This window comes from Camelus dromedarius, chromosome 14 (assembly GCF_036321535.1).
Source record: "Camelus dromedarius isolate mCamDro1 chromosome 14, mCamDro1.pat, whole genome shotgun sequence".
NCBI lineage: Eukaryota > Metazoa > Chordata > Mammalia > Artiodactyla > Camelidae > Camelus > Camelus dromedarius.
In genome coordinates, this window is record NC_087449.1 from 52,072,545 (window position 1) to 52,088,438 (window position 15,894).

The 15,894-nt window shown below is 50.1% G+C and overlaps 1 long non-coding RNA gene across 1 annotated transcript; it reads right to left on the minus strand.

Annotated features, from left to right (window-relative positions):
* Nucleotides 1-7,646: 7,646 nt before the first annotated feature.
* On the minus strand, nucleotides 7,647-15,527 carry LOC116156801 (uncharacterized). Its single transcript, XR_004140658.2, has 3 exons — nucleotides 15,408-15,527; nucleotides 8,869-9,022; nucleotides 7,647-8,232 (listed from the first exon to the last, which is right to left on the minus strand). It is a non-coding gene; the product is annotated as an uncharacterized LOC116156801 (long non-coding RNA).
* Between the last annotated feature and the right edge of the window lie 367 nt (nucleotides 15,528-15,894).

Consider the following 15,894-nt stretch of genomic DNA (forward strand, 5'->3'; position numbering starts at 1 on the left):
GACCAGACAGTCAGTGCGGCTCCGGGGTGAGGGCTGTGATTAGTGAGTGTCAGCTTTGCCAGCCCTGCTCTTCCCACCGCCCCGCTGCTGGGCTCTGAGACAACAGGCTTGGCTGGGGGGTGGGGAAGGATAGGGAGGGGCTCCGGGCCCCCACAGGCTGGGGGGCTTCCAAGCCTGGCCCCAGGTACTGCCTTTGTCTCCCCCAGTGGCTCCTCCATTCCCCCGTGCCTCCCTCCCCAATCTGTCTTCAACATAACCCCCAGGGTGAGCTTTCTAAAACACAAGCTGAATCCTGACACTGCCTCCCTTAAGAACTTTCCATGGCTCCTCATTCCCTTGAGTCTAAGAGTCAAATTCTCTATCATGGCATTCAAGGCCTTCATTCCTTCCTTCCTTCCTTCACTTATTTGTACCAAAAAATCTTGTTTTGAGCACCTACTGTGTTTCAGGGATCCTGCCAGGGATACGTGGTCAATAAAACAAGCAAAAGCCCTGCCTTAGTGGAACTTCCCGTCTATTGAGAAAGACACACAGTAAACAAAATAGAAATCAATAGACATATGATGATAGTCATGATGAGGCCTGGGAAGCAAATGGAGAGGGTATGATGGTGGAGAGTAATTTGTAGGGGGCCAGCCTACCTAGGGTGGTCAGCGTGGCCTCTCTGAGGAGGCAACATTTTGACAGAGTCACAGACATTGACAGTCACCAGTGGGGAGACAGGGAGGAACGGCATTCCAGAGAACAGCCCGCACCAGGGCCCCACCTCCGCCCCCATCCATGTTTCCTATCTTGGTTAAAGGCACCAGGGCTCTCGGAGGGAGAAACCTCTGAGTTATCACCAACTCTCTTTTCCCCCTGTGCTCTCCTCTCATCAATCATGTGTCCTGTCAATTCTCTCACTGGCTTCTCTCTCCTCACCGCACTGCAGACCCCATCATTTTCACTTAGACTATCACACCTGCCCCCTAACAGGCTTGTCCCTTCACCCACTGGTTCAGTCATTCCTCCGATTGTGGGTGGAGCGCCCCCTAGGCGCTGGGCACTCTGCTGGGCCCTGTCAGTGGAGCCATGAGCAGGACCACACAGACCATGTCCTCGTCCAGAGTCCACTCCAGGGAAGTCCACAAATACAGAGTGGGAATAGGAGGACCTGATCTAGACCTGGAGTGCCTAGAAGAGCTTTCAGGAGAAAGCACGGCCAACCTGAGACCTGAGGGAGGACAAGGAATTAGGCGGCGAAGGGAAGGGGAAGGTGTCCCAGGCAGAGGAAAGAGCACATGGGCAGGTGGGTAGTAAGAGAGGTCAGAGCCCAATTCGCAGGCCGGTGGGGAGCCCCCTGGGGACTTTAACCCACGGGAGCATGCGCTCAGATCCACTCCACGACATCCAGTCTCTCCCCTTCCGGTTCACTCTCCACACTACAGTTAGAATCATCTTCCTAAAATAGGCACAATCATGTCCCTTCCCAGCTCTTACAGTCCTGATCTGTCCCCAGTCCTTTAAAGTCCAAACTCGGCAGCCAGGCACTCAAGGCCCTTGAAACCGCCTTTCCAGCCTCATTTCCTATCACTCCTCCCAGCTGACTCTGCTCAGCCACACCCAAACAGGTCATATCCTCCCGCACCTCTGGCCCTTTGTCCCTGAAGTACATCCTCCTGGAATGCCCTCCCCCACTTATCCAGGTGAACGCTTCATCCTTCAAGACCCAATATAGATATCCCCTCCTCCAAGAAGCCTCTCCTGACCCCAGTTTCCCAATAAGAATAGGTTTCTCCCCTATGCCCTCATTACGCTTCACTAAAGATGGCTAATACTCACTGGATATTTCTTTCTATGTGCTAGCCTTTTATATAAACATTCCATGTTCATGCTATTATTTAATACTCATGGCTGTCTTATAAAGAAGTATGTTATCATCATCCCCATTTCATACATAGGAAACTGAGGCTCAGAAAGGTTAAGTGACTGGCCCAATTTCTGAAGAGAATGAGACAGAGCTGGGACTCAAATCCCGGCAGTTGGTTGCCACAGCTCATGTGCTTAAACCCTCATCCACCTCATCCTATAGTAAGGTTTTCTAGCTGTGTATCTGCCTCTCCTACCAGACCAGCAGCACTTGGAGGGCAAGTCCAAGTCTGATTCATCCAGGGTCCCCAGGGTCCAGCATATGGCTCCACATATGGGAGGGTTGTGCAAATGGGTGTAGAGTGAAAAAATAAGTTTAGCTAGAATGCTACTAGATGGCCATGAGCTGGGCTCACAGGCAGGTTTCTGAGGGTAAATTAAACCTCTCTATCCTGAGTGGACCTGGTCATCATCCTGGGACCTCACCACGCCCAGCCCAGCATCTGGCTCCTGGTCCAGCTCCAACAGGGTCTGCTGGTGACCTTGGGATTCCTATCCCCTGGCTAACAGCCTCTTTGCCATCAGGCAGATCCAGCTTTGAATCTCAGCTGTGCCCTTATATAATAGCTGTGTAACCACCAAGCAAGTGACTTTACCTCTCTGAGCCTCAGTTTCTTCATCTTCAAAATGGGCTCAGTAGTGCCTGCTTTTCAGTGTTGTAAAGATAATGGATGGCAGTCATTCTAACAATTTCCCAAGTGTCTGCTATGTGCTGTACTCGGCTTTGTCAGTTATTCTTAATTAGTTTGGCCCTTAGACCCAGGCAACCAGTGAGGCAGGAACCCCCACATTTTAGAGGGCCCACACTAGGCCTCCTCTGCTGGGTCCTTCCTCTTGGAGGGAGGAGTCAGAGAGGTCAAGAGGCCATGCCCACCTAGAGCCCATCTCCACACCTTTCTAGACCATCTCTGGGTACCCGACCATAAACTTCCTTGAGCTACTTCCAGAGCCTAAATGGTCATTGCCGGGTCCAAACCCCACTGCCAGGGTTGATTCCTAGGCCTGAGGGGTGGCCAAGGGGCAGCTGTTTGCTGGGGATGGGTGAATAGAGCTTGAACATGCTGATGGTGAGGTAGGGAGGGGGTGGGAGAGAAAGGTCTCTGGTGTACTCTTATTAGGGGCCAGCCTGTCCTTACTGACGTTCACAAATGCCCTGAAAGGCAGGAATTATTAGCACCGTGTTAGAGATAAAGAAGCTGAGGCTCAGACTAGAGGAGTGACTCCAAAGTCTGTTCGTTTTGCAGTCTCTGAGGTGGCAGCGCTTTATGTCTAAATGCATTACATCTATAATCTCATTTAATCCTCACAACAACCCAATGTTATAAGTCATATTATCATCCCACTTTAGAGATGAGGAAGCTGAGGCACAGAAGGGTTAAGGGATTTGCTCAAGGTCACATAGCTCATAAGTGGCAGAGCTGGGAGTTGAACCTTGGCAGTCAAGCTCTGAACTCTGCTATCTATTACCATTTGCATAATTACAACTCACTTCCTTCCTTGGTTATCAACCACTCTGCCTCAGTCATCTGTCTGAGGAATGGGATTCAGCAAAGATGTTCTGAGTGCCCCCTGGTTGTAAAGCCAAGAAGAGGCAGAAAATGTGATCCATGCTAAAGGGAAGGCCCTGTGGAAGGAGCTGGGGGAGGGGGATGCGGCTTGACTCTGCTCCTCACCCTCTGTCCTGCCGCCCCAGGAGAGCCGGGCAGGACCCTGGGGGCTGCTAAGAGTGGGGATCCTCTAGCCGAGCTCATAACTATGCCCTCCTCCCAGCCTGTGGCCTGAGAAGATGGCGCCCTCCCAGGGCCAAAGCAGAGGCAGCAGCCCCCCTTCCCCTTCAAGGCTCAGCTGCGGGGCGGCTGCCCAAGCTCCCGCCTCTCCTACTCCCTGGCCAAGTTGCTGCTCTGTGGTCACCTGGACCCAATTTCCTCCTTCCTGCCTCCTCCCATCTCTGGGCTGCCCTGCCAATTTCCAAAGGCTTCTCCCCCAGGAAGCCATCTCTGTCTTCCCCCACCCCCACCCCCAGGTCTCCTACCCCTACTTGGAACACTCCAGCTCCTCTCTCTTCAGCCCCACACGTAGAGAATCACTTGGACCATCAATCCATTTTCCACTTGGTTCCTGGCTGAACATTGGGTCCCCCTGGCCAGACTGTGAGTTCCCTCTGCTAGGGTGGTTATCACATCCTGTGCTTTCCTCTCCCTCCACGGTGCCTGGCAGGGAGGAGCCCAGAGCCAGAGTTGCCCGTGCTCCGAAACTGAAACCTGGTGTTCAGAAGCCTGGAGACAGCATCACTCTTTGTCGAGCTTTTGAGGTCAACCTATGCCTCATTTTAAGTGAAGAAACCCAGGAGGCCCAGGGAGGAGAAGGGACTTGCCCAAGGTCACCCAGAGGTGAGGGCAGGACTCAAACCCAGGTCTTCTGACTCTCAGGTTCAGGCTCCTGATGCTCTACATGGATCAGGTTTCTAATCCTCCCAGGCCCTCATTTTCAGGCAGGAAACCAAAATAATTCCTGATAATGTATTGATAGAACCTGGGGGGGTGGTTAATTCTGCCTCAAATGTCACATCTGAAAAAGCCTCAAAGGGGTTATTATCCAATCTCCCTCCATCCCACCCTCCCCCATTTCATAAACAAGCAAACTGAGACCCAGGAAGCAGAGGGACCTCCTTAAGGTCACACTGAGCTGGAGCTAGAGCTGTTAGATTCCATGTCAAGTTCTCTGGAGGAGAATCACCAACTAATTCATTCATTCAATAAAGTTTTTTTTTTTTTTTTTGGAGAGATTAATAATACCAGGCTCTGAGCTGAGAATCTAAGGATTAAAAAAAGGCAGTCAGGACTAGAAGGGACATGAGGGGGCTCCTGGGTACAGAAAATGTTTTGTGTCATAATGGTCTACATCTTGATCTGGGTATCAGTTACATAGTGTGTTCAGTTTGTGAAAATTCATCAAGCTGTTTTTGATATGTACGGTTTTTCTGAGTGTATATTGCAGTAACAAGTTTTTTAAGAAGACAGTCACAAGTATTGAGTTCAGAGAGCTACAGTATACTAGAGGAGATGAGATGTTAAACAACAAATTACACAAATAATTGTTTAATTACAATTATGACAAGTGCTACAAGAAAGTAGAGGGTGCTATGGGCTGTGGAGTGGGAGGAACTGACCTAGTCTGGGAGCAGTCAAGGAAGGCTTCTCAAGGGAGGTGAGAGATAAACTGAACTGTAAAGAATGAGTGGGAATGAGTCTCAACCCCTAGCTGACAATGCACAGAAATTAATCCAAGATGAATCATGGACCTAAAGTGAAAGCTGACACTACAAACTTATAGAAGAATAGAGATGGGAGAATCTTCATGATCTTGGGATAGGCAAAGATTTCTCAGGCATCGAAAGTACTAAACATGAAACAAAATCACCAGGGGATAGGGAAGAGCACTCAAGACAGAGAAAACAGTATGCGCGAAGGCCCAGAGGAAAGAAGGGGCAAGGTGTGCTGGGAGAACTGAGAAAAGGCCAGAAGAGGCGGCAGCAGGAGGAGAGGGAAGTGAAAGTCCAACAGGAGGCAGGGGCCAGACCTCCCAGGGCTTTAGGGGTTGGATTAGGAGTTGGGACTTTATCCTGAGGGTACCGGGCAGTGAGAGAAGGGCTTTAAGTAGGGGGAGTGGCAGAAGCAGCAAGGGATAATGTGACCTTCACTTGGGTTTGCAAAGAGTATTACCTTCTTTGATGTGCCCAGGATTGCAAGGGGTTACCGACACAAAAAGGATAAAAGGAAACACTCCCCTTTCTCCCTGCTCAGCAACCAGACAAGGCCAGGTGTGGACTCTACTTCCTTGCAGATCAAGATGGAGTTTTACAGCCTGAAAAGTCACTTAATCCAGGTGCCAGGATGAGGCGGGGCCTGGCAGGTGGGGACTTGGGTTGTGAGGCCCTGTCCTGCCAGGCCCGGCCCTGGTCTGAGAGCAGCTGGAGTCTGCCTGCTCCCACCCACGCCCAGCAACTATTATAGCCCCACCTCACCCCTGCTCAGCACCTGGACCTCCTCACCTCCTCTCCCTTCTCTCCCTCCCTTAAAGGACTGAAGAGTCCCTGCCGGGAAGAAAGAGCCCAGAGGTCAGGGGTTTCTTCCACTCATTCCCATTCCCACGTATACCAACATACCCCGCACCAGAGCTGGAGTGGGACTCAGGCAACCAGGTCCCAGCAGAGTCCAGCCATCTCACCACTCAGCTCTCCTCACTGCAAGGTGCTCAAGAAAGGCACTGAAAGTAGTGCCTCCACTCAATTCCACTGACACCTTTCGAGTACCTGCTGCATGCCAGGCACTGTGCTAGAGTCAAGAAGGTATTGTTCCTGCTCCCTGGGAACTCTTGGGGTCATGGGGGAAAGAGTGCAACAACCATATTACAAGTGCTTTACAGAGGTGCAAAGTGCAAGCGAGTCTGCAAAGTGAGACTGATTTCACTTGGGGAACAGAGTGTGACTATCAAGAAAAATTTCCTCCAAGAGGTGACATTTGAGCTAGGTCATAAAGAATAGTAAGGCTGACAGTAAGAAGTGCTCTTTGTAGCAGAGAAAAGTATAAGAATTATAGGAACTATTGGGAGTGTCAGGGGCTATGCTCAGCACCTTATGTATTCATTTAATCCTTATACCAATTCTGTGAAGAGCTATCATAATTATGCCCATTTTCCCATATGTGGCAACTGAGGCTTAGAGAAGGGAACTGATTTGTTTACAAACTCGCACAGCTAGTAAATGGCAAAAGCCAGGCTTGAACCCAGGTCTGTCTGCTTCCATGCTCTTAACATCTACTATATAGAGTAGCTTGGGCAAAGGACATGTGGAGGAGTGGGGCAGGAGGTGAGACTGGAGGGGTGGAGGCAGGGGTTGGGTGGTAGAAGCCCTGGTGAGGAGTGTGGGCTTTATCCAGAAAGCAATGGGGAGCCATGAAGGTTCATTAGTGAGGGAGGGGGTAAAGAGGGATGGCACCCACAATTAGCTTTGTTTTCAGAGGACAACTTTGAAGGAGGAGAAATTAGAGACAGAGACACCTGTGTAAGAGATGCTGCAAAAATCCAAGAAAAAGATGGGGGTTGAAGGATGGAGAAGAGGGGGTGCACTGAGAGAGGGACATCAAGCAGAACCTGGGGACTGAATGGCTCTGGCAGATGAAGTGGAAGGAGGAATCAAAGATGACGTCCCAAGTTTTTGGCCTATGTGTTCCAGAAAGAAGCCTAATAATTGTTCTTTAGTACTATATTGGGTACCGCCTCCCCCCACCACGGCTTGGCTCCACACATAGCACCTGCAAAACTCACTCCTGGAAGGCACTTTAGTCTTCTCCAAATACTCCTGTGTATTCATCACCTGTTTGTGTCCTCATTTACCCAACATAAATGGAGCACTGACTGTATGCCAGATGTTCTGGGAGCTGGGATAGCCAGGGAACAAGCTGAACCTGCCTTATTAGTGGCATACTGATTCTAGTCTGGGGTCTGGATTTGAATCCTGATTCTGCACCTTCTTTGTGCTAAGTTCTGGCTCAGCCTCCAACTTGCTGTGACTTCAGGTAAGTTACTGAATCTCTCATTGTCTCAGCTACCACATCTGTAAGATGGGAACACTACAACAGGGACTAACTGGGTTAATACCTGGAAAGTCTCTGGCACTGGGTCAGCATTTTGTGTCAGCTATTATTATTCTAGAGTTCACATCTGAGTGGGGAGACAGATCCAATTACACAATTAATTATTTAATTATAACAGTGATAAATACGTTGAAGGAACAGCATGGTCTGAAGGTGAGGGAGGGCTCCCCAGGGTAAGGGATGGTCCCGCTGAGCTGAGCTGAGCTGAGCTGAGCTGAGGGAGCTGGGGCTAGCCAGGTGAAGTGGGAGGGAGGGAGGGGCATTGGAGGCAGGAGGGTCTCTGAGTAGGCCGACCCTCAGGCAGAAGAGATGCTGAGAGGTCTGTATTTCTGTAACTTTAACTCCTTGGAACCTCAAAATGGTGCTGAGAGGTCAGTCAGGCAGAGACTCTGCCCCCATTTTCCAGAAAGGGCACTAAGGCCCAGAGAGGAACAGCAATTGAGCTGGTCAGTGATGGAGCCTCCTGGTCAATGTTCTGCCCCCACTGATCCAGGGGGCTGGAGGAGACAGGCTGAGAAGAGGCCTTTGTCCCTGTGCCTGCTGGGGTGGGAGCAGCAGGAGCTGAGGCCACAGCTGGCCACCAGCAGCTGTGGCGGCCAGAGCTGCATTCCTTCGCCTGCCAGCAGAGCAAGTCCAGGCTCATGGCAGGGGCTGGGAACGTTCTTTTTGTCTTTAAAAAAAAAAAAGCACTTTAATCAACATTAAGTTGTGACTTCAAACAGACCCAGCTCCCAACTGTCCTCCCTAACCCTGGGTCTCTCCAACTCCCCAGGGTAAGCCCCCAGGCAGCCAAGTTTCTGGGAAAGGGAATGAGGCTGGGACTTGGGAGTCCAAAGACTTTGTGGTGAGTCCTGGCTCAGCCTCCAACTTGCTGTGTGACCTCGGGCAGGTCACCAGCCCTCTCTGAGCCTGAGTGTCCTCTGTAAAACAGGGAAGGGAGGGCTGGATGACATCAGGTGGTGGTGGGGAGCCCAGCAGCCGACTTCAGCCAGCTGCAGCAGCTTTGTTGCCCTTCAGGTTTGAGGCACTGGGGCCTCGGGGGTCCGGAAGCTGGGGACAGGCAGCCTTTCATCTCTGCTGGCCCAGGGTCGCTGCAGGTTGGCAGGCCCCACATCCCGAGATCGCGTTTCAGGCTGAAAGGGGCCTTCCTGTGACCTCAGCCGGCCAGCCCTGCCCCTGCCCCTGCCCCCCTCCCCCACCATTCTCACCAGAGGGAAGCAGGCCACATCCCGCCCAAGGTCACTGGCCAGCAAGTGGCTGTCCTTCGGCCTGCCCTTCCCTCCCACCCGAGCCAGCCCCCACCGACCTCCCACTGTAAAGCCTCAGGTCTCCTAGGCCATTAGGAATCTGCCAAGCGAGGCGTGGTCTTTTTCCTCTCTCTTGTTTCTTGGCTTGTTTTCCCGGTTCTCCAACAGCCGCCTCCTGCAAAAGCCTCCGGGTGCGTGTACAGGAACATTTTCCTTTAAAAAAAAAAGAGAGGGAGAAAGAAAGAGAGAGAAATGCAGCCACAGTTTGGGTAAAAAAGCAACCAACTCCTTAATCCTTCCCTGTAACCTCTGGCTCCTCAGCAGGGTTGGCTCCAGCCGCTGGGAAGGAAGGCCCTGCTGGGGTGAGAGGCCTGGGCTTGTTTCCCGCCCGCCCCCTCCTCACCCGCCTCTGTTCTCCTTCAGGGTTTGGTCTGACTTCTAGAGCCAGGAGGAGACAAGCTGCAGAGCTCAGCAGGGCTAAGAAAGCATGGGGGCCAGGGCCTCTGCCCCTCCGCCCACTTGGCCACCTTCTAGGGAGGTTACAGGATCAGGACTTTTTCACCCCTAACCCATTGCCTCTCCTCCCATTTTCATTTCTTTATTCTTCTATCTTAGGAATCCTTGGTCTCTCCAATGCAAGGACCTTGCAAGTTCCCTGAGCGCCATCTCCCATCTCATTGCCTCATTGTCCAGCACAGGGTTTGGCTTTCTATTTGTGAAAGCCATCCACTTTCACACTCCAAGCCTCTATCCACTCAGGCCCCTCTGTAGCGGGGGCACTCAGTGTCTTGCCACGTCTTGCTCCATCTGGGGAACTTTTAATTATCTGTTGCAGCCCCAGCACCTGGGTCAGTGCTTGAAACCTAGTTGGCACGTGGTGTCTCTTGAACGAACGAATTCAAAGCATAAAAAGGTCTCTAGCGATATTCAGAGTGATCTTGCAAAAGCGACATTTGGTTATGTCACATCCTGGTTAAAACCCTTCCGTGCCTCCCCAGCACCCTTGGAATCCAGTTTAAAACTCCATCCCTACCTCTTCCCATTTGCTAGCTCTCATTGAAGGATTTCCTTTTTACCCCCAACATGCCATCTTTTCTCTTGCCTCTGGGCCTTTGGACCTTTGCGAAATTCCCACTGCCTGCCACACCCTCCTCCACCTCTCACCTGGCTGACTCCCTCTGGCCTGTCGCTCTGTCAGATTACCCAGTGAGCAGAGCAAACATGTATTTAGGGCACCAGCAAGGCAGGGGGCACTAAAAACATTACTTTTAAGAAATAATTTGATGTTTGATAATTGTAAAAAAACCCACTGAAATAGGCCTCATGGGAAAAATCAGAAGTTTAATGGAGTTCCTTACTCTTATTTTATAGTTAGTTTTGTTTTTATGTTGAATTTACACATGGGCTGGAGTGGTAGTAGGTGACATAATCTGGCTCTGATCTTAAAATCTCAGCCTAGACATCAACTACTCCTCCAGGAAGCCTTCACTGACCCCTCGACAGGTTCAGGTCTTTTTGTTGTTGTTGTTGTTAGTCCCAAAGTCCCTTTGGATTTTTCTTTAATATTGCCATTTTTGCTTTGCTTATTGCTTTCTGTCCCCTGACACCAAGTCTGTAAGCTCCTTGAGGTCCCAGTTAATATCTCTCCACCTCTATATCTGCAGCACCCAGTAGGAGACCTGGCATGCAACTGACTCCAGCATGTTACTCTCTTGCCTTTATTTCTTCAGTCTCCTTTGTAGGGTCTGTCCTGTACATCATAGTCTATATATCCACTTTATAACTCCACCTGAGGAACGCCTACTCACCCTTCAAGACCCCATTCAAATGACCCCTCTTCTGTAACTCTGCCCTAATCCTCCAGTTAAGTTCTGTGCTTCTCTGAGCTCACAGTTTCTGCTGCAATTGGTATCTCCCTCTTTTACTGTTATTTTTATGTATATATCTTCCCCTTCACCAGCTTGGGAGCCACTCGAGGGCATAGACTGGGTGGATTGATCCCTGGATCCCCAGTGCCCAGCCATAAGCCTGGCCAGAGCCATCAACAATAGATGCTCCTTAAATGAATAGACTGGAGGATGTCACAGAGGAGGGAAAATTCTAGCAGGATTTTGAAGGTGGGAGGAAAGAGAATAACATGTACTTACTGAGGGCATAGAGTTAGTACAGAGAAAAGCAAATAAGCATGCCAACTGTCACTGAGATCACCATAGTGTTAGAAATAAGCTGTGCCTCTTACTGGCTGTGTGGCCTTGGGCAAGTTATAGACTCTCTCTGTGCCTCAATGTTCTCATCTGTAAAATGGAGCTAGTAATCGTAGCCAGGAAGTAAACAGGCTAATATACGCAAGGTACTGAGAGCTGTGCCAGGCACACCCAGGCACTGTGGTGTTTGCTATCATTGCTATTGTCTCCATTGCTGAGATCTTTGGTTGTGCCAGGCACTTTCACCTGGGGTCTCACTTAGTCCTCACGGCAGCCTGAGAAACAGGGATCCTTGTGTCCTTTTACAAAGAAATGAGGTGTAAGCATGCCAAACATCTTGCTAAGGCCACTCTCTGGGTAAGTGGCAGGAATGGGATTTGAACTCAAGTCTTTCTGGCCTGCCGCCCACCCGTGTTCCTTGACTGTGTGACACCTGCCGGCAGGAGGAGGGGGAGGAAGAGAAGATGGCACAGTGGGAAGGCAGGGAGGCTTCACTGAGCTGGGGCCTCGGGAGCAGACCGGCAGGCGTTTTTCTAGAGCTTTCATTTCCGTCTGCCTCTTCAGAGCAGGTGAAAAACCCCACAGAGGGCCCTTCACGGAGTCCTCCCCCTTTACCTCCCCCTCCCAGCGCTTGCCTCATCCCCCACGCTGGGAGGGGGGAGGTCAGGCCTGCAGTGTGGGGGATGCAGGAAAGGGGAGTGAGGAGGTGGGGGAGCATCATTCCAGATCCTTTCCCTCCAGCACTCTACTCCCCCTCTTCCCCATCAAAGTCGCTCCGGGAGGAGAGAGCATTCCAGGTGGAAGGAATGGCAAATGCAAAGGCTGTGGATTCAGGATGTGGAGGCGGGGAAAGCCTGCAGCTTGGCTGGAACCGAGGTTGGGGGGGCCCCCTGGGATTGCTCAGTGGAGAAGAACTTGTTTGACGAGAGGGAGAGGGGGAGAGAGAGATGCAGTGGACCCAGCAAGAGCTGAGGATGCCAGAGAAAGAGCAGTGGCTGGAGACCATTCTGGCTCTGAGCACAGTGCTGTCCACCCGCTGGCCCTCAGACAGAGGTGCTGTGGAGGGGTCAGGGTGATTCTCCTTGGTCCCTCTGCTTTAAATCCCTAGATTCCCTTTGCAGACTGTGTTTTGCCAGCTCTGTAGCAGGCATTGGCTCACTTTTTTTTTACACATTCTTTCATTGTGTTTTCTCTCCGGCTCTACAAGATCAGTATTATTCACTCCATTTTATAGATGAGAAAACTGAGGCTCAGACTTGACCAAGGTCACACAGCCATAAAAGCAGGTCTGGGACTCGAATTCAGGACTGTTTCCAGAGATGCCAGTTTGCCTGCTGAATGCTATACTGGCTTCGGCTGCTTTCCTGGAGTGCTTGCTGTCCCCATAGCAACACGGAGAGGAAGCTTTGTGCTGATGGTACTTTATAGTTTATACAGGACTTGTTTTCTCTGCTCCTCACAACAGCCCCATGGCAGAGCTACTGTCATCCCTATTTTAGAGGTAAGGAAACTGAGGCTCAGAGAGAGGGTGTGACTTGGCTAAGACAGAACCATTAAGTGGTAAAGTTGGGACTCGGACCCAGTTCTAGTGACTCTAAATGTCTTTTTGCTTTCCCTTGCAGAGGAAGAAGTTCTGTTCCCTGATTTTATCAGCCTCAGAGAACAGGCAGGGGTTATTTTTTAGAACTGGTGAGAAAGGAATGTGGCTTGGCCTTCGAAACCTGGGACTTATGGGCAGTGAATTACTTCATTGCTCCAGGTGATAACTCTGTTGGGTAGAAGAGGGAGGGCTTGCCTCTCAGGAGCAGCAAGCCCTCTCAAGTTCTGAGGTTGGGTTTAAATTCCAGTCGTGCTGCTTTCTGACTGGCTGGCCTTGGGCAAGTCACTTAACCTCTCTGTGCTTCCTTTATCTCATTTGTAAAATAATGACAATAATAGGACCTGATTTATAGGACTGCTATGAGGATTTATGAATTAATGCATGTAAAGCATGGCTGGCACATAATAAATGCTCACTGTGAGTGCTTTTTAATATTACTATTAAGATGCCCAGCACAACTCCCTCTGAAAGCAACTTGTCTATCTCTATTGCCTAAAGGAGAAACTAAGGCTCCTGTTGCCAGACAACTTTCAAGCAAAACCCCAGAATCTCATCTAGTACAGATAGTAACTGCTGATATCAATAATAATAATAATCATCAGTTAACATTCAACAACGGCTACTATGTGCCAATCACTGTGCTGCTTCACCTCTACTATCTCATTTAATCTTCACAGCTCTGAGAAATAGAAGCAATTATGATCCCCATTTTACATATAAGGAAACTGAGGCTCAGAGAGGTGAAGTCACCTGCCCAAGGTCATATTGCTAGGAAGTGGTACAGTTGTGATTGGAAACCAGGCTTGCCCGGCTCGGAAGTCTTCTACAATTAAGGCCAGAGAACAATTGGCCCAGTGCACAGACGCTTGCATCAGCTCTCTCCCAAAGGCATCTGCTGGATCTGCTGCCTCAGGCTCACCGCCCTCCACGCAGCGATGACCAAGCACCATTTATGGAGTGGCTTCTATGTGCCAGAACGTTTTGTACAAATTGCTACATTAAATCCTCACCCCTCACCTTATGCCCTTCTATCAGCATCCCCATTTCTCAGAAGAGTGGCTGCGGCACAGAGAGGTGTGGTGATTGCTCAAGGTCACACACTCCAAAGTGAGATGGCAGAGCCAAGATTCAAACCCAGGTAGGTAGGCCTCAAAACTTGCATTCTTTCAGGGACTATCAGAAAAGAACAGAGACTCTTGGAGAACAGACCCACTTTCAAAGCCAAGTTCTTTCTCCTGTACCACCTTATTTGTTTGGTCCTGAGCATGAGCTCCATGCTCCGCACCTCCCCAATGCCACTATACCGTTGGCCTAGACCTTCTACACCTTTTCCCTTGGCCTTCAACACTTCTCCCAACCACCAGCTGCTTAGTTAACTCCCATTCATCAACTCACCTCTTCAGGAAACCTCCTCTGACCCACCCTATCCCCTGACATTCACTCTCATAAACACATTGTACTTTGCCCTCTTGTTCCTATCACAGTTTCTAACTGTATTTTGATCAACAACTTGCTTCCTCACCAAACTGTAAGCTCCATGAGGGTCTGATTTGTTTCGCTCATCATTGTAGCTGCACCACTGGCAGGCTGCCCTACACCTGCTCCAGTGTAGGGTAATTTTTTATTGAATGGATGAAACCATGAAAGAATAAATAGCTATCAGGCACTTGACACACATGACTCATTAATTTCACAGTTAACTCATTGAATCCTCACAACTGCTCTATTGTCCCCATTTTAGAGAGGCTGTAGGTGAAGGCTGAGAGCTAGAAAGTGATGAAGCCTGGATTCATTCATAGGTCAGTTTTTCCCCAAAGTCACTGACCTCTGCACAACACCTCCCTGCACCCAACGGCCACAGTCAGGATTTAAATAGTCATTGGTTGTCAGACCACACGTCCCAATTTGAGCCTGGAGGTCACTGACTCAGCGGGCACTGGGGCCTTGCTGGCACCACCCACTTGGTGGTTTTCTGCCCTTCTAAAGTCTTAGGCTATTCCCCCTCCCACTCCCTTTTTGGCTTCCTTCCTTTGCAGAGAGGGAAAAGGACTAGAAATTACAGCCAAAGCAGCTCTTCTGAGAAAAACAATCCTGAAAAGAGCCCTGTTCTTAAGAGTAGAGACCTGGACTTAAGTCCTGACTTGGAAACTGCCCCTCTCTCTGAGCTTCTGTGTCTTCATTTGGGATTCTGCCTGAGTTGCTGACCCACCTGTCATCCTTCCTGATTCCTAGGACTCCAGAAACAGCTCGGGTGCACTCTTAGGATCACTTTTTCCCCAGGAACCTTGGTGATTAACAATAGCTGGGCGGGGGGTGGGGTGGGGGCTGTGTCTAAGTCTATGGTGACCAGAGAGATGGGGGACTAACCTGGCACCCTCAAGACCCTCCCTGCAGCGCTAATGGGTCAGAGGAGAGAAGTCTTTCTCAGGGGGACACCCGGCCCAGAAGGGAGAAATACAGGAATGGAAGTCAATTCCTTGGGTAAGTCATGGAGTTTTCAGTTTTCTCTTCTGCAAAATAAGGACAATACCTGCCTTGCAGAGTTGCTCTAGAGAACGAATTGTGGTATCTTTGCTAACCTGTGAATATGTCACATTGATATCCAGACTGCAACTTTTATAATCGACAAGACACACGTATACCCACTCATGCATGAATCCTTAACAAACGCTCCAGGACACAGGACTGACATGATTGTTCCTATTTCGCAGAAGGACAAACTGAGACCCAGGTAAGTTTAGGGAGTTGTCTAAGTTGCAGAGTGAGGTGGTGGCTGAACCACTGTCCAACTCACCTGACCTTACTTTCAGAACCAGCTCCCACTCCCAGGATCCCGGGCCCCGCCCCGACGGATCCCTTAGCGGCGGGCAGGAACCTGTGACTCACTCTCCCGACCCTACTTTCTGCCCAGCCTGAGACCCGGACGGAAGGGACAAAACTATCTGCAGCTTGAGGTGTGTCCACAGAAAGTTCATGGGCTTAGCCCCTTCTTTCTGCCAAACATACTGGTTCTTTGAACTCTAAAAAAAAGGATTTGTCTCTTAATACACTTTGTACGAGTTTTTACACGTTCCTAGGTGGGGTTTTCCTACTTTGAATTTAGGAGTTGGTTTAGTTTAAAATCCACCCCCACTTCACTTAGTTTGCCCTCTTGCTGTTTACTCCGATTGCGGAAGTAGCTCGGGTGGAGCTCTCCCGGACAGTACCATTGAGTACGTCGTTTGCGTATCTATTTAACTGACATTCCATTCAGGCCAATGGAATGCCTGGAAGCCTCAGGC